We start from the raw sequence: 18,243 nt of genomic DNA, 5'->3' as shown, positions 1-18,243 counted from the left end.
GAGTCATCCAACGGCTCCCGGGGACGACTCCAAAACGCCGGCAGACTTTGGGAAACTCCCAAAGGTGCTGGGATATGCAGCAGGAGCAGCTGTGGATGTCAGGAATCTGCCTCTGTTTAGGAAAGGGGAGGCGAGGGGGCCCCGCCGTGTGTGCCGGAGGATGCGCCACGAACAGGGAGCAGCTCGTGCTGCACGAAGCGAGTCCTTCCCAGGTGAAGGGATGGGAAAGGCAGCGACCTGCTGCGCTTGGTGCTGCAAAGCCACCTGCACACACTGCCAATGTCACCCGAGCGAGGCTCAGCGCCGTCACCACCGTATCGCTGCTGAAGGCACCGGCTGGGAGCAGGCGGCAGCCGGTGCCTGCTCTCAGCCAGCTCTCCATCCCTGTAGGGCTGGGATCTCTGCTGCCTTTGTTACCCTTTATGGCACTGTGCCTGCCTGCATGAAGCTTCTGGCTGGGCACCAGCTGGGAACCACCTGGCTCATCACCCCAACCCGGCGGGGGCTGCTGGGGCGAGCCGTGCCCCATCCTGCCCAAGGGCCCCGCTTGCTTCCCCTCCCAGTTACGGCCGCGCCAGTTTATGACTCCATCAGCCCTGAGGAAGCATCGCAGGGAGCAGGTCCCTGAAGCTTTTCAGGTGTTACCACCCCCTCCTCTTGCAGGCATCGCCTTTGCTCTCGGCCCCAGACCTCCCCACAGCTCCCCACAGCCTCTGGAAAAACAAACGCATGCCTTGGATGCCTGTTTTATTACAGGTTTTCCCTTTCCAGCCCAGCAGCACAGTGCTTCCTGCTCATGCATCTCGTACACATCCTTTTTTATCATGGGAAAAGTGCTCCCGGGATGGCTCCTGGGGACGGGCACTGGTGCAGGTGGCAGCCGCAGCCCGGCCACACACAGCCCTGAGCTGCAGCTCGGGACACAAGCGCTGCCGTGTTGGGGCTGCTTCGCCCTTGCAATGGAGCTCCTTTCTGCAGATGCCAGTTTATTCTCTGCAGGACATAGCAGCCTGTTAGGAAACACGTCTGACTCTAAACCTCACTTGTCCAGCACCTCCTTGGTGCAAAATGGATCTCTACCGACAACTTTTCAGATGATGAAAGTGAAGGCACAAGATATGTTATAGTTACTTCATCTATAGCAGGATTGAGACTGCCCACACCTATGGGTGATAGGAAAATAGGGAGAAGAGTGTCCCACCCGATTGGCATGGGTCTGTGATGGGGCCCCTGCTTTTTGGTGTTCATAAATAAAGACCACAAAGAGTCCACGAAAAAGGGCAAAGCTTCATGTCTGCTCAGCCTGGCGTGGCCTTGGAGCACGATGCCAGAGTCCAGCATCCCCCTCATCGGACCCCCATGCACGGGGCTTTTGCAGCAGTGTTTTTTGGCTAAAAGGGTTTCAGAAGTGCCCGAACTTTTAGGGCTGCCTGTTCCCAAGAAGCCACAAACCCTTCTGCATCTCTCCCCGCAAATTTGCAGCATTGCAGCCCCAGCGATGACCCAGCACCCATCCAGCCCTGGGGACTCCACTATTTTCTGCGCCGCCCAGCTTTGCGATGTGTCTATCGAACACATCGAACATGCTGGGAGGAGCGTTTCTGGTCCAGCACCTGCTTTAGGTGTGCAGCATTGTTTCCCCAAAGCCCAGGAGAACAGCAGCAGCTCGACACGGTCTGACCCCCGTCAGACCCAACCGGCTCCGTCCTGCTCAGAGATGGTTGCTTCATCCCAAACTAGCTAATTCTTGCTGCTTTTTCTATTCTTGCTTTTGAAGGAGGGAGGGGAGAACAAAACAGCCCTCGGGGTGAAGTTACCTTCTTAATTAACAAGGCTGAGAGCTTTGCAGATATTGTGCAGAAGGAGAGAAAAATAAGGAAAACTGGGCAAAACCGGAAAGGATTGGGTTCAATTGTCAGACCAATTAACCTAGATCCGCGCTCTCCCTCTGGATGAATAGCTCGTTATTATGTAATTGCTCGGGCCCAGCTCCTGATTGAGAGAAATTAAAATCAGACACTGAACAAGGCAACCTGGTGTGGAGACAGGACGTGGGAGCTGCCCGGGGAAGCCACCCGTAAGGCAAAACCGAGTGAGAGCCCAAGCTGTGCAGGGTGAGCTTGAGCTTGAGCCTGAGCTTAGAGGATCTTGCTGAAACCAGTATTATCTGGACCATTTGCACCATCCTGGACCCAAAATGTGGCTGGGCTGGGGGATAATTTGGAAAGGCCCTGGAGATGGTGAGCAGGCAGGAGGTCCTGGTTTAGCCAAGCACTTAAGCGTCTGCATAATTGCAATGTAGCTGCAAGTCCAGCTCAGCTCAACAAGGGATTTCGGTGAGATATGTGGTGTGCTCAGTCAGGGACAAAGTGGTTTGGGAGCTCTTTTGTCTGGAGAAGAAATAAAATTCATTGTAAGCCCTACTTGACCCTTTCCCGCATGCTCTGTGTTAGGACCCATCTGCCCAGAGAGGAGGAAAAATTCCATCATTACAGACTTTTAAATCTATACCTAATAAAAAAAAGCCACTAATCCTAATAAATCAGCATGAGAAAACTAGCCAGTGCCATAGCTGAGCAGGGTTTTCCGTCTGTAAGGTTGATGAGTTCATATGCAGTGGGAAATTTAAATGCAGTGTTTGGGAAAGGACTGCAGGTTTCAATATTAGCTTAAGAGCAGACAAACATGTTTTTCTGCTGCTGAAGTGGAAGGGGATCTCCTTGCAGGAGGGTTGGCCTTTCCCATCCCCTGTGTTTTCATCTACCTCTTCTCCTGCCTGCAAATTATCCACAGAAGGGAGTGAAAGCTGCAGAAAAACACCCCGCATGGCTGCAAGCCCCGCACGCCGTTTGTGCTGCTGTCTCAAGGTACGATAGCAGCTTTGCTTCCAACCGAACCGTGCCAGTGCCGGCTGGCTGCTGCCCGCAGCTGCTCACCCTCCTGGCTTGACACCCTGCAATATCTGCATTTCCCCAGGTTCGTTTTGGGGTGCTGGTCCTGCATCTGGCTCATGCTAGCATTAAACTTTTTTCCAGCCCCTTGGCTGAGCCCCCAGCCCTGATCCCCATCCTTAGCAAAACCCCACTGCAGCGTGTGTTGCAGAGATGATGTTTGCTGTGCAATACAAAGCAGGTATCTTTAAAGAAAAAAACACTGGATACCCTAAATTAAGCAGCTTTAGCTTATCCTAGCACCAGGCATCCTTAGCTGCCATGTCCTTTGCCCACACACGTCCCCAGGGCCGGGACAGCCACCCCACAGGGCTGAGTGCCAGGTACAGCTTTAACCCACTTGACTTGCCCCAATCATTCTTGACAGCTGCCTTAAGTTTTGCTAATTAACTGGGTGTCCCGAAAAGTCCTAAAAACTGCCACAGATCAAGCAGAGACCAGCAAAGGGCGAGAGGAGCCCAAACAAACCCTCCCTCCCCAGCTGGCAAACCCCAAAGGCTCCAGCCAACACAACGTGTCTTTAGGGACACCACCAGCAATCTGGCTACACCACGTGTATTTATTGACATGGAAAACAGCTGCCCTATGTTTTCCAGCTCCGTGCCCTGGACATAACCCGCAGTCACCAACACCCTTCAAAACATCCCTCTCCTGAGATGTTTGGCGTCTGCCATGCTCCGAGAGGGTCTGAAGGGCCCATGTGCGCTCAGGCGGTTTCATCTGATGCTGAAATGGGCTCAGGATTTTCCTACGAATGCCCCAGGATTAAATTAAAGAGGGTTTAAGCAGATGGTCGGTTCTCTGCTCTTCCTAGTTGGCAAAATGGGAACCATATCGCTGAATTGTCTACCAGCACTAATTAATGTTTGTAAAGCGCTCTGCTCTGCAAACTGCTGCCTACGTGCTAAGTGCTATCATTAGTATTATTACTAAGCTATTTATGCCTGTTCCAGTGCTTTCTCTTCCTTGTCCCAAAGGGCTTTTCCTCTTCCTTGTGCAGATGTACTGGGGCTGGGAAGAGGAATCAGCCCTCCCAGGCTCCGGCTGGCTCTAGCCCAGGCTCAGATCCTCGGTTTGCTGGCAAAACCCTCCGTTTGTGCCAGCACCGCCGGGCTGGAGCCACTGGCTCCACAGTGAGGGCAGGAGCAGCCGGAGACTGGGAGGATCTGCCCAGAGATGGGGTTTAGCATCATCATGCCCAACTGTGGGTGAGATGGTTGTCCTGCTGCCTTTCCTGATTGCAAAATGGACATGATGCTGCTTCCCTGCGTCCTTCGTGTTCCCACTGGGAAAAGCTTTCTTGGCTCGTAGGGGCTATTTGCATCCTTCTCTCTGTCGCTGCATGGCAAAGGGTTTTGCAAGAGAAGGGAGGGATCACACATCCTTCCTAATGACCTAAGAGGAGACTGAGGCACAGAGGAGGTTCAGTGATGGATGAGCTCAACCGTGGTCCATGACAGGCCCTTGTCCCCGTGCAACAAACGGGCAGTGACGTCTGCTGCTGCTGGCAGATGGGACAATGCATTCCCTACAAATAATCATCCTTGCAAGACAGTATTCTGCAAAACTGCAGGACAGCTTCTCCCTTCCCCACTCAGTGAAGCCATCATCAGAGAAGCAGCTCACAAGAAATTGCGGCTGCTGCCTCTGGAAAGCAGTGAGATGGCAACAATCCGCTCATGGGTGCACGGAGCAGCCAATGCTCCCCACAACCAGCACCGAAATTTCGGAGCACAAGATCTTTACCCCGATCAAGACCCTGCTTTGAAATCCTTTGCTCAATTAACCTAATCAGGCAGGATGTTCCTGAGCATCCCCATGACATCTTTTTGATACAAGAGTGGCTTTCATGACTCAGTTGGGAAAGAAACTGCCCAAGACAAGAAATTGGGGAGGAACCGACTGAAATACCGAATGCGCTGAGCCGGGTACCCAATCTGCTACAGGGACACAGCAGGCAGCATCCACACCCCTGAAAATCCGGGGTGAGGAGGGCACCTTCACTGCCGTCACCTGCACAACCAGCAAAATAGCTGAGGACTGATGCTATGCTTCTGATGGGAGGTTTAGGGCATGAACCATCCTTTTTTTTTACCCCATAGCAAGTGCATGAGACGAAACGAGGCTCAGAAAGCTGGATACGGGATGCAGGCAGAGCGGGCAGCTCCCGGAGCGGGAGCAGAGCTCGCTCCAGCGAGGGCAGGAGGTGGCACAGGTAACACTGACCCACTATGGCCCTGGGCCAGGGTGCATTTGCTTTGCAGAGGTTGTTCAAAAGAATAGCAGAAAAAACAGCTCCAGCAAGCATGCGATCAACGTTTTCTGTGTGGTTTGAATTATCCATGACTTTTGACCCAAGATTAAATCTAGTGTGTAACTGGTGGTTATATATTGAGTCATATGAGCAGGCTAATCGCAGGAACCCCATGTTCTCCAAACAGCCTGCGCCCCGCCAGGGCTGACTGCAAGCCGCTCACGTTTTCTAGCCAAAGCACCCTGTGGCTTTTGCATCATCCTTTTAATTCAATACTTACAAAGCACTTTTTTGTCCGACCAGTATCTCAAGCCCAGAACAAAACAAACCCAGCAACGCCGTGAGCGGCCAGCCCAAGGAAGCCAAATTTCCCATCAAGTTTTGCTACTCGGTGGCTGCTCCGGTGTCTAGTAAAGGGCTGGGCTCACGCTGCAGCATTTTTCTCAGCAGGAGCTGTCTCTCCTCTCCATCAGCAATTCTCCTGACGTGCATAGAAATAGCCTTTTGACTTCTACCTCTGTGTGCAGTTTGGGTGAAAATGAGCACTGGAGTCAGAAAGTATTAGCAGGGGGTAAGCGGCAGGTAAATGGGCTCTCCCAGGGTGCGATGCCTGCCTCGATACCCACTGGGAAGGCAGAAGGGCTTGGCACAGCCTGGCCCTGGCTCTCCCCAAACTCATTTTTAGCTCTTTGCACCTCCCTTCCCTTTCCTTAGGGCTGTGGGAGCCTGAACCAATTCACTTCTCCCAGAGAGCCCAGGTAAGAGCTGTAAAAAGCTGTTATCAGCAACAGTGATCGGGTAATACTCCTGTGAGTACAATCCTGTGGGCTCACTGGGGTGTTTCCCAGTGCCGGTGACCAGGATAGGGCTGGCACAGCCTGCGTGTGCTGGAGCCCTTTGCCTTCCCTCTGCCCGGGCAGACTGGGCAGCAGGGCCAACCTGGGAACCCAGGGTGGACCCAAAACAGGGCTGATCCAGGGTCTGCCCAGGTTCCTGAAAGGCTCCATCGAGCGGGAAGTGTGTTGGAAGAAGTTTGTGATATGCAGGGGGTCCCCACTGGCCCACACACGCCGGGTTGGCAGCGGGGACCTTGCAGGAGCAAGGCAGCAAGGGATGCACGGAAGGTGCAGGGGAGAGCGGGGTGAGGGTCCCACCGCCCTGGACCCATGCAGGCTTGGGGCTGTGGGGAGAAACACCTGGCTCTTTGCAGCAGGGTTAAATTAAGGCTAAATCATCTCTTTTTCCTCCTGCAATAACTTGCTGGCTGATAGAAACCCAGTGGGAAGAGCGTGACCTTGGCACGGGCTGGTTGTGTGTCTGGCCATGCTGGTACGGAGCTGCTCAAGAGGCATTTCATCACCAAAGGCTCTTTGTCTGGAAGGCCAGCCACTGTCCCAGGAGGGGTGCTGGTGATGCGGGAGGCGGGGGACACCTCCACCCTGGGTTCAGAAGGGGGACAGCCCCATCCCGATGGCCCCAGGACCCTCCTGAGATGCCCTGAAGGATGGTGGTCCCCAGCAGTCCCCCAGCCAGCACTGGTTTTGGTGTCATCCCACGTGCCCCAGCACCCCAGGTGTCCCCCAGCTCATGGCAGCCCCCAACCCTGCACACCCGATCCTGCCGCAGGGACCTCCCCGTGTCCCCTCGTGTCCCGTCCCACCCCCCGGCAGGATGCCCAGCTCCTTGCTGGTCTGAACTGGTGCAGGCATCAGCGCTGGGCTTTCACCTGCTCTCAGCCAAGGTGGCTCTGCATTGCTTTGCAGTGAAAATAAAGCAGCAGCTGGAGGGGAAAAATCCATGGTTACTAAACAGAGCTGAGCAACCGCAGACCTCTCACCCAGGAGAGGAGGAGGGCAGGGAAAGCGGAGCTGCCTGGGGGCACCCAGGGCTGGATTTCGACACCCTGCAGAAGACAAGATGCTTTTATTTAATCATCTGGGTCCCAACCCTCCCCGTGCTGCCCCACGTGCGGCGGCGGCGGGGGTGGCTGTTTGGTCTGGCCGCAGAGCCCCGTATCGATAAGGAAGAGCCGGACGGGAAGGGAGCGGCGGCGGCCGAGGGCCAAGGGGAAGTGGTTGAGGTTTGGGATCGGCTCTCAGGTCTTGTTTTGCCCTCTCCCCTCCCTGCTCCCCCGCAGAGGAGGGCGATGGTGCAAGGAGAAGAGGTGCCTGGAGGATGTCCCCAGGCCCCCATTACTCCGTAGCCCCTTATTTCCACAGCCCCTCTGCTTTGCTATATCGCTTAGCTGACCTCCCTGAGTCCAACACCACATCTGCTGCCACTCGCTCTGATTTGCATTGTCTTCGGGTCACCTGGTGTCCCTCCTGGCAGTGCCAGCTCCCACCACGTCCCTCCTGGACAGGGGCAGAGGAGCAAACCCCTGAAGCAGAGGCAAAAATTTGCATTTTAAAATCTCACATCTGTTTTTTTCCCAGGAGGGGGACTGGTGACTTTGTGCACTCTGTCACCTATCCTGTGGATGCCACCGCTGTCCTCAGGGGATGCTTGTCTGTCCCCAGGGCTTTGCCCTGCACAGCCAGGTAAGGTCACGCCGGGACAGTCCTGATGTTGGGTTCCTTCGGTGCTGGCTGCGACGGCTCCATCCCGCTCCACCTCCAGCATAAATCATGGCAAGCTATAAATCCCTGCCAGCCCTCAGGGACCCATCCCTGGCAAGGGCAACGGTTCAGCCCTGAGGCAGCAAAACCAAAGATCATGTTTTTCACGGGGTCGATATTACCCGCAGGCACAAACAAGAACCCGGAGCAAGGGGGTGCTGGCAGCGCAGCACCTCGGGGCGGCACCGATCCAGCCGGACCTGTGCAGGCACGACTCGAGGCGCAAACCTTCGGCAGGGTGGATGCTTCCAGCCGGATCTGGTCCCTGACCTGGCTGCTGCATGAATCCTCATGGCAGTACAAGGAAAAAGGACTGATCAGGGCAATGGGGACAGGAATACACAGCATTGGGGGGGTTCAAGGCAATGCCGGGTGTTACTGCGCTGCGGAGGGGCTGTGACCAAAGGGAACAGGGATGGAGCTGCCCCGGGGGATCCGCACTCCTTCCCCAGCCCCTTTCCCAGCCCCACGCTTTACAAACCCTCTTGTTCCCAGCCCCATAGCGGCTCCCAGCCCATGGGGACCTGTCCCCACCCTATCCTGGCTGAGCTCTGCCAGCAGAAAGATTTGGGGAGATTTTGGACGAAACACCACAGGACACACAAACAGCCTCGCACCAGCTTTCTGTGGCACAGGCAGTTGAGAAGAGGCTTTATTTTTCCTAGTGTACTCCTCAAGTCGCTGTCTGCTACTGAGATTACCTGGGAATCTTGATTTTCTTTTAAAAACCCATGTTTCCCTGCTGTGACAGCTACCACAGAAAGCCTGAGCCTGCCAAGGGTGCCATGAATTTGTCACTCAACAAGATTAAATGGGCTCTCGGCACACGAGAGTGGCAGGCGACCCTGGCAGGCGAGCGCGAGTGGCTCCCAGGGAGTTATCGGGCACATCCCAGGGATTTGCTGGGAAGTGCTGAAGGAGCCTCCGCACCAGCTGCGATTGCGGCGTGCACCGACGTGGCAGGGCCCGTGTCATTTCTCATCACTGGCTGGCTCCGCAATCTCTTATACAGGAACCCGGCAGATTATTTCTCCATTTGTGGATGTGGGAGGTTGATAAGGAGTGGGGCCAGGAAGCAGAAAGACACTGAGCTTTTTGTCCTTGGGACTGTTCTGGGGCAGGCAGTGGGTGACCATGAGGTGCCAGGTCTCCACCAGCTATCGGGGGGATGCGGTGATTTGCCTTTCCTTCTAGAAATAGCCCTTTCCGCACTAGACGAAAAAATACCCTCATCATCTGCTGCCTGCTTGCCTCGTGGTCAATATACCGAGCAGCAAACCGGTGCCAGCCCTGTGCAGGGAGAGGCTCCCAAAGGGCATCTTCCTAATTTTGGTGGTGCAGGGTCATATTGTCCCTAATTCCTGCGACTTGAAAGTCCCCAGGTCCCCGGCTAAGGACCAGCCGATGCTGTTCGTGGCTGGATGCGGGCCTCAACCCGCATTTTTCCCCATGCAATGGGCATAAGCATGACCTTGCTGCAAGCTACAGCCACTCCCTGCCCTCCTGTCCCCAACTGTGTCCCCACAGCATGGTCTGGGGTCACTGGCCAGTGACTGCTTGGTGGCCACAAGCTGGGTTTTAGAGGTTAGACAAGGTGGGGGCACCCGCATTCCTTGTACGCTGGTTTTCTAGTTCAGTGCCCTGTGTGACCGAGGGCAACAGTCATGTTTTGCATCGAGCAGCGGCACAAACTCCCTGACCTCCACAGGGCTCACCAGGCACATGAGCCGTGGTGAAAGCCGGTGGGGTTTCCAGATGAAGGCTGTCCCTTTGCCAGAGCTGCTCGTCCCCACCGGTGGCCCTGGGGGAGCACCCCCAGCTAGCATGGCTGCAGGGGAGGACGGGGAGAGCTTTGGGCTCTGCCGCCAAAGGACGAAATGGGAACAGAGCAAGTGTGCAGCGAGGCTGCCCGCTGCGTTCGGGGTGTCGGAGAGGGCTGTCCCCCCCCTGCAACAGCCAGGATGCCGTAACATCCCAGGAACAGCCCGAAGGTCCTGTTCCAGCTCCCGACCTGAAAACAAAAGTGCGTCTTGTTCCCATCGTGTTTTCAAAGCCAGAAAGGTCGGGGCCATGAGAGCCCTGCCAGGCTGGGCAGCACTGCCAGCTCCTGCCACCCGCCCTGACCTCGGCACACACCGGGACCGACGCGTGCCGCTGCTCCTGCCCGGCTGCAATGCTGCTTGCCGGCAGCGCCGGGCTGGTGAGAGCCAGGGGCCTCCCTAAAAAGCCCATGTTTGGAGAATCTTGCAATCTCCAAACAATCCATGTTTGGCGAATTGATGCTCTCGTTCCTGCTCCCTGCACTGCATGGGGAGAGCGAAGATGCGTGGGAATGCTGTGTCCGGGAGGACCACACCAGGGACCCCCTGTGCCCAGCACAGCCCCGAAGGCTCCAAAGCCACCGTGAAGGATTTCCTAATTCACCTCCAAATCCCTCTCCAAATCCAAGAAGCTTTTGTTCTTGTTAGATGGGGCCATCATTAGAGGGGCTGGTGCTTCATGGGCAGCCCTCCTGCTGGGATGGGTTGGGGAGAAATGCAAAGGGTCTATATGGCAGGAACAGTGGCGTGGCCCTGCCATCGCCACATCAGGCTCTGAACTATCCCCCTCGTCCCCGTGCTCGGTGCATGCATGTGCTGCTGCCTGCTCAGCGGAGATTATTAGCAGAGAAAATCGTTAGGCACAGGGACAGGAGCTCAAGGGACACGCGAGCACCTCTGTTACTTGGAAATCAATCCCAGCTGTCTGCCCAAGCTGAGTTTCCTCCAGCCCAGCTCAAAGCGACAGCAGTTTCTCTCCATCGGGGAGGATGAGGAGGTCCGACTGGAGCGGATGCTCGTCCTGCTCCTGGTCCTGCTCCAGCCTTGAGCCCTGGGGAGCTGCTCCCAGCCTGGGGTTCTCTGGGACTCTCTGCCCTCCGGATCCCAGAGCAAATGGTTGTGCTTTGCCCATGGACCTGGACCAGCTTCTACGGCCAAGCCCTGGGAGGAAAATCCTGCACCGAAGCCCTGGGAAAGAGACAGGGCTGGGCTTTGGAGCCAGAAACTGGAGGGGGCTGGGAGGATGTTGCGGAGGGGCATCACAACCTGCTTACCCCCTCGCTCTCCAGGAGTGGAGAGGGGGTACAGGGACCTCTGGGCTGAGCAGGCAAAGCTGTTTGCACACCATGATATTATTATTATTAGGGATAGTTGCCCTGCCCAGCCCTGCAGCAAGCAGAGCGCTTTTTGGGGGCTCCGTGCCTGTTGTACAGGGAGCAGCATACCCGACAGCCGTGACCGTCCCTCCGAGCACCCTGTGTCCCCAAGGCAGCTTTGGCATTCTTGCTGACTCAAGCCGACAGAGTATTGACATTCGTTTTGACCTTTTGAATCACAAGGATGTTCTGTCCTTCCCGGCCAAGTACAGCCTGGGTACCCTGTGGGTGGATTATACTGTATATACAGTGCCTGCAAATATGGAGCTGGCAGAAGAGAAACGTGTTTGTGAGCTTGCAGGGGTGCAGCAGTGGTGGGATTGGAGTGAGAAGCTGCTGCCAGTGCCCAGTTTTCCTCCCAGGATGCCCAAGCAGATGCAGCACACCAAGGGAGAAGGACGGTGATGGTGGCAGGAGAAATACCAGCAGCTGGTTTGGGGTGGGGGGAGAAAGGATCCTGCAAAAGCAGGAGCCGCAGCCCGGCCCTTGAGTGGCCACCCCCTCGCCATCAGCTCCGGAGGCTGCTCCTGGCTCCCCGCATTTCCCGTCCTCCAGCTAATTAAGCCTTTTGCTTTGAGAGAACATGAAGAACTGCAATTAGAAGACAACATGCAAAATCAGCCACGAGGGCCCAGCTGGCTCCTGAGGGCAGTGCTTTCCCTCTCAGCCACCCAAAACCCCACTCTGGGCAGCAAGAGCGGTTGTTTCAGTACAAAACCTACCCCAGCCCCAAAAGCTTGAGCTGATACAAAAGGCAGCGCGTTGCAGTTCCCAAGGTGTAACGTACGGTCACTGCCAGAACAAGCTCATGGCACTAAATTAGCATCTTCCCGCCTCAAGCTTGGCCCATGTGCTGGCACATACCAAATCCTGTGCCCCGAGATGGCAACCGTGGCACGGAGCGGGGCAGAGAGTGGGGTGCAGGTTGCGTGGGGTTGGGGGGAGCCAGCCCCACCGCCCCTTCCCCTCACAGCCCTTGGGAGCCAGAGCAGGTCCCTGGATGGGGCTACCTCCTCCCTGCCCTCTGTAGCCAGAGGGTTTTGGCAGAGGGCTCCCATACGGCTCTTTCCAAGCTCTGCCAGCAAGCAAGCTTTGCTGCGTGGCTGGCTCCATCCAAGGCTGTCACGGCCCGGATCCGGCCACCCGGCAGCCCCATGGCACCAGGGAGGCTGACGGCTCCGTGCTCCCAGCCCAGATGCGCTGCTTATCTCTCCCTTCTCTTGCCCTGACACATTTTTTTCTCTCTCTCCTTTCCCAGCCAGCTCATGGGACTCTTATCTCAAGCCGCAAATCACCCTTTCTCAAGGCATGCTCAGCAGCATCCTTTGCGAACCCATTTCCACAGGCTTGTGCATGACGTTGGGGCACAAGTGACAACTTTGCAGCAAAACCCTTTTGCCTTACATCTTTATGCCACATTGATTTCCTCAAACCCCCTCCAGCAGCCAAGGCGGCGTATGGTGAAGGCAGCTTGGCCGCAGTCGCAGGGCATAGGCAGCAGAGCATGGACCCCAATGCCCAGCATTGCCTCCTTGCCACTGGGCTGTGGCCATGCAATCTCCAGAGCAGGGGAGGCAAAAATGGTGTTTGAAAGCTTCTGCAAGCCCCAAAAGCCCAGAGGGTTAATTCAAGGCGTGCTGCTCCTAGAACAGGGTTTGCACTTGACAGTTGGCTGCAGCCTCATGGTTTGTGGAGAATAAATAAAAAACAAGCGAGGTGCAGAGCCCAGGGCTGGGCTGGGAGCTGTGGGATGGGATGGGATGGGATGGGAGCTATGGGATGGGATGGGATGGGATGGGATGGGATGGGACGGAATGGGATGGGATGGGATGGAATGGAATGGGAGCTATGGAATGGGATGGGACGGGATGGGACAGGACAGAATGGGATGGGATGGGATGGGATGGGATGGGGAACCTCTGCTGATGCTGCCCCAAAACCACATGTTTTTGAGCATAAGCAGAGCAGGGATCCCACAGCTGGCTACTCAATACACCCTGTGGCACCGAGCAATTACCAGCAGCACCTATGCCAGGTGCTGGACGGGGTGCAGGGAGCAAAGCACTGCGCTCTCAGCTAGCTCAAACGCTCGCTCCTGCTGCCAAGCGAGCCTCATACATCAGAGCAGCCTCAGCTATTGTCGGCCCTGCCTGGGAGGTGGTGGGTTCCTGGGTCTTGCAGAATGCTCGTTGGTGGAGGAGAAATCAATGCTCAGTCAGGGGTTTCTGCCATGTGGCTGGTTCATCCACCTTGTTGCTCCAGGGGAGAGGGTAACGTGCACTGCAGTCCCAGGCTGCGTGTCTCGCCAGCATGGAGCAGGTCTGCCCGGTGCAACAGCGTGGCGAAGCTGCAGCAAGCTCTGCGGTCTGCAACAGCATTGCCCAAAACAAGGGGCACCACCGGACCGAAAGCAACATGGTGTGTTTGAGAACACACACAGCTCGTTACACCGAGCAGCAACCATGTACTGTAAAGGCTATTCCTTGGTTTCTAAGGGGAGGAGGTTGCTGTCTGCTCATCTGCCAGCTCCCCCCCTGCAACTGCCCAGTTTATGAGCCTGTTAGCTAGTTTAAAACATTATAAAATTTAGCAAAGGGAATAAAAGAGGGACTTCAGAGATCCTCCATTCTCCGGAGCTCATGGACACCAGCGCTTGTGCAAAGGAGAGGTTCAAACCGCAGCCCTCACCGGGGGAAGGCTGGAGCAGGAGCCTACCAGGTCGGCAGGGAAACGGGACTGGGAGTTCCCGACATGGGAGTAGCTCTGTGTGTACCCACACACACACGCGTGTGTGTTCACATGGACGTGCATGCCTGCATGTGTGTATGCTTATGTGCGTGCATGTCCATGAGTGTACATGTGCATTTCCAGCCCTTTGCATCCCACAGGGACAATGTTGTGTCCGGGTGGGAGAAGCCCCTTTGGAGACATGACTCCCTGGGGATTTGGCTGTGTTTCATCCCCATGCTGAAAATCCCACGTTTGCACGCCCTCGTGTCCAGGCTGCCTCTTGGGAATAGTTCCTGGTCCGCACCTTGTCCCAAAGCACACTTGCAAACCGGCACTGCTGTTAGCGGGGGCTCAGTGCGGGGGCTTTGTTTCAGGTGGCCGGATCCAGCCTGGTTCAGCCTTTTCTGGCTCAGAGGAGCCACTTTCCGCCCCTGAAATAGCAACTGAGATGATGCTCTCGGCAGCTGGGGATGATGATGCAAAATGCTCGTTATCCAGCAGGAACAATTAGACTTATGGCAATTATCTCTGCAGTTGCTGAGAGATGCCGGAACGGGCCGGCCAGCAGCCAGCTCCCGGTGTAATCCCTGGGCAGGAGAGACGCCGGCGCCCAGCCTTGCCAGGAGCTGCCATTGCCATGGAGGAAGAGCAAAAACACAGCTGGAGCATCCGAAGAGCCTCCTGCAGCGCCAGGAGGGCTGGTTTTGCGCAGAAGCAAGAGCAAGGACGTGCAAGTGTTTACCTGAAAGCCAAATGCCCCTTTCTAATGACATTTGTTTGCATTCAGATTAATGATGAAATGGGCTGAGCCACGCTGGGTTTAGAAGATGGTGTTATGGACTGAGTTGCTTCGCGTGATGCTCCGACCTCCCTCTGTGCCGGCTGCTGTCGCAGGAGAAGTCAGGCTGGGCTCAGCTTTATCCGCAAGGTAGAAATGGGCAAAAGCTGGCTCCAGGCTGGGTCGAGCCGTGGGCACCCGATGGTCACTGAGCTGGGCAGCAGCTGCTGAGCTGGGCTTTAGGGCACATTCCTTTGGAGGAAAAGGTTAGGCTTCTGGCTGAGAAATGCCTATGGGGTAAAGGCATAAAGGACAACTTCACTCATTTCTCAAGTCAGAGCAACAAGGAGGGTTCTTCTTTTCCCCCTTGACATTATTTGAAAACTTTATTTTGACACTGCTAGAATGAAGCAAGCCCTGCTGCCCGACAGTGGCTCAGAGCCAAAACCCCAAACCAATCCCAGCTTGATAAACAACTCCTCCTTGGATAAATCAGAGCAGGGCTGGGATGGTGAGAAAGCTTTTGGGCAGGATGGGATGCGGCTGAGCACTGGATCACCAGCTGATGCCCGAGGGATGGCAGGGAGTGGGAGCTAGAGGGGTGCGGGGAGCCTGCTCTAGGAAAACCCAGGCTGTTTTCCATTGAAAACTTTATCCGAGGCAAGCATACCACCACATCCTGGCATTGTTTGTGCTGCAAGAGCCAACAAAATTCCCAGGAAAGTTTAGCTACCTGGTCAGCAAAACCTCTCTGATACGCTTTGTTTATTAGCGGCTAAACATTAAACCCTTGGCAAACAGGGCTCCTTGGGGCCAGGGATAAGTGACCGTGACAAGCTGCCCCGCGGGCTGCCAGCCCCAAAAACAGGCGAGGGCTGCCGTCACGGCCGAGGAGGGGACAGGTTGCTCCAGGTGGGGGGGACAGCAGTACCCTGGGGGTCCAGGCTCGGCTGCATGTGCCAAAGGGAGCCCAGGGCCAGGAGGAGGAAGGCTTACCAAAACGTTGCTCTTGCCATGGCCATAGTCCTGCAGAAATGCACCTTTCCCCAGGTCAGGAGAAGGATTAAATGGTTTCTCGCTGGAGCTGGATGGAGACTTCTCCATCTCCCAGTGCCTTGATTTGCAAGAGAGATGTGTCTCCCATGACGCCAGTGCTGCCCCAGAAACCCACTGCTCTGGCAAATAAAAGTGTATTCTTCAAGGACACCTGATTCATCTTGGAAAGCCCATGTAAAATTTGTCTGTTTTCAGTAATTAGGCCAATTATAGCAAAATGGTATTTGCAGTTCGAGCAAAGGACAGGCTAAAATCTTAACCTGATGCCTTTTCAGTGGTGCCAAAACGAAGTCCAAACAAAGCTCCTTTCCTCTCCCCCTGCATTAAGTAACCAAAGAGCGACATTTTGAAGTGCTCAAACATCAGGTAATGGCTTTTCCTGACACACTTGAAGAGAACCTGACAAACACACAAACAAAGCCTGACCCACTTTAGCAGAATAAGAACTACACCAAGAAAGGGAGCAGGGATTTCAATAAAGTCCCTAATGCAGCCTCATTAGCAAGTCTCTGCTACGTGCATCCAGATAAATTTATCTTGACAAGTCTGTCCTCTGAAGAGAGCAAGCTGTGAAACCTGCACTGTGCCCATGCGCAGGGCAGCGCTGCTCTGGATGCACGAGCACAGGGATGCACACGCACAGGGATGCACGAGCACAGGGATTCACATGCACTCACACAGGGATGCAGGAGCACAGGGATGCACACACACAGGGATGCACGAGCACAGGGATTCACATGCACTCACACAGGGATGCAGGAGCACAGGGATGCACACACACACACAGGGATGCATACAGGGATGCGTGTGCCCAGGGATGCACACGTATGTGCTGTCCCACTCCATCACCTTCCCAACGTGCAGGGTGTGCATCCAGGAGGCCAGGGAAGAAATCCTTGCCCGGGCCAGGCACTGGGCACTGCTTCAGGCTCTTGCAGCATTGCTTCAAGGCCGTTATTGCGTATCGAGAGGACAAACGCCGCTGCCTCATGTGTTTCGTGGCACGTGTTTTGTGGCTAACTCATTATTTGTAAATAATGGCAGGGATGTTGCTAAGTCACCGCGCTGCAGGTGAGAGCCAGCAGGGATTCGGGGCTGGTTTCGCCCAGTGGTAACAAGGGCACTTCCCTCTGCAGGGGTAGGTTTCCTCAGGGACACCCCAAATTCACACACCAAGCTCCTGCCTTGCTCCTGCGAGGTGACTTTTACCCCTTTGCACTGGGTGGAAACTGAGGCTGGGAGCGCTCAAGCCTAGTTCTGGGATGAACTGGTGGGACCCTGCAGGGACTGGTGGCTCCCAGGACCCACCACCCCGAGATGCCCCACGGGCACAGCACTGCCCGACAGAGACAGCGAGCTTCAGAGCCACTTGCGCCCAGAGACGGGCCAGGCTGGAGCCTGCAGCTGATCCGGCTGCCTGTTTTCCTGGATCCGTGCTTCTGCGTAGCTGACCTTGCGCAAGAAGCCCTCCGTGTTCCCCTTGCCCACGCAGTAGCTTGGGTGCCTCCCCCGGGGTGGCACGCAGCCTGGGCCAGCCTCCGTGTTTGCTCAGCGGTGGGGTGGCATCAGTGAACATCACGAGATCGCTGGACACTCCCTGCGCCCTTGAATTGTCCCCATTCTCCCCCCGAGGCTTGGTGCACCAAAGTGCTAGCCTACATGGCTGGGCCAATGCCCTGCAGCTCCGACACCCAACCCGGAGCTACAAGCAGCTTGGCCAAACCTCTTGTGCCACCTCTTGTCCCCGGCTCTGTCCTGTATGCCGGGCTCCCTGGGAGAGGCAGCCACCCTCCTCGAGGATGGCATGTCCTGGGCCATGGGACGATGGCCCTCCTCCCCATGGCAGCCCCAGGACGGGCCACCGCGGAGTTTCCCCAGCAGCCAGTGGCTCTGCCAAAGCACGGTGGGCTCCAGGAGGGACTGGGGTGCTTTGGATGCATTTCCCATCAGCACGCCCCAAGAAGCCTGGGACACCAGTGCCCTGAAACGGTCCCTGAATGATGCCAGGACTCAAGAGAGGGCAGAGCCCAAGACGAAATTCCCATCTGGTCAAAATTAGGGGGAATCTTGGCCAGGAACCTGAGCAGTTGCAGGATCACAGCCACGACCTAATGAAAAGGTCCAACATTTCTGTGCTGCTGACCACAGCCAAGGGCTGGAGCTGTAATTTCTCATTCCTATCACCCCGCCCCAGGTGGCCACAACCCTGACAACACCTTCCCGACTTAGCAATACAGACTTATCCCACCATGGCAGCTTAGCAAGACTTAAATAGAAAATTCAGGCTGCCGATGCAGTGCAGGAGCAGAAGGAAGAGATAAAGTTCAACCTGGTGATAGCCACATAGTAAAACATGGTAACAGAGCTGGTGGCAACAGCACAACAAGCTCCAGATGGTCCGGCAGTGAGAAGCAGAGCCCAGTGAAATGCCAGACCATCAAGATAAAAACGTCAAGTCATTGTAAGGAAATGGTGAAAGGCACAGAGTCACCTGGTGCTGAATTAAATAACTGGTGGTAAATCCCTCAAAAGTTACCTTTGGAAGCAGACAAGAGGTGCAATTAGTATAGAAATTACAGAAAGAGTAGCATCGGTATCATAAAGGAAACAGGCAATAACAAAAGAGGCTCTGGATACGGATTATTGGATCAGCTGGTTTT

The sequence above is a fragment of the Harpia harpyja genome, chromosome 21, assembly GCF_026419915.1.
Source record: "Harpia harpyja isolate bHarHar1 chromosome 21, bHarHar1 primary haplotype, whole genome shotgun sequence".
Lineage (NCBI taxonomy): Eukaryota > Metazoa > Chordata > Aves > Accipitriformes > Accipitridae > Harpia > Harpia harpyja.
This window is presented reverse-complemented; position numbering follows the sequence as displayed.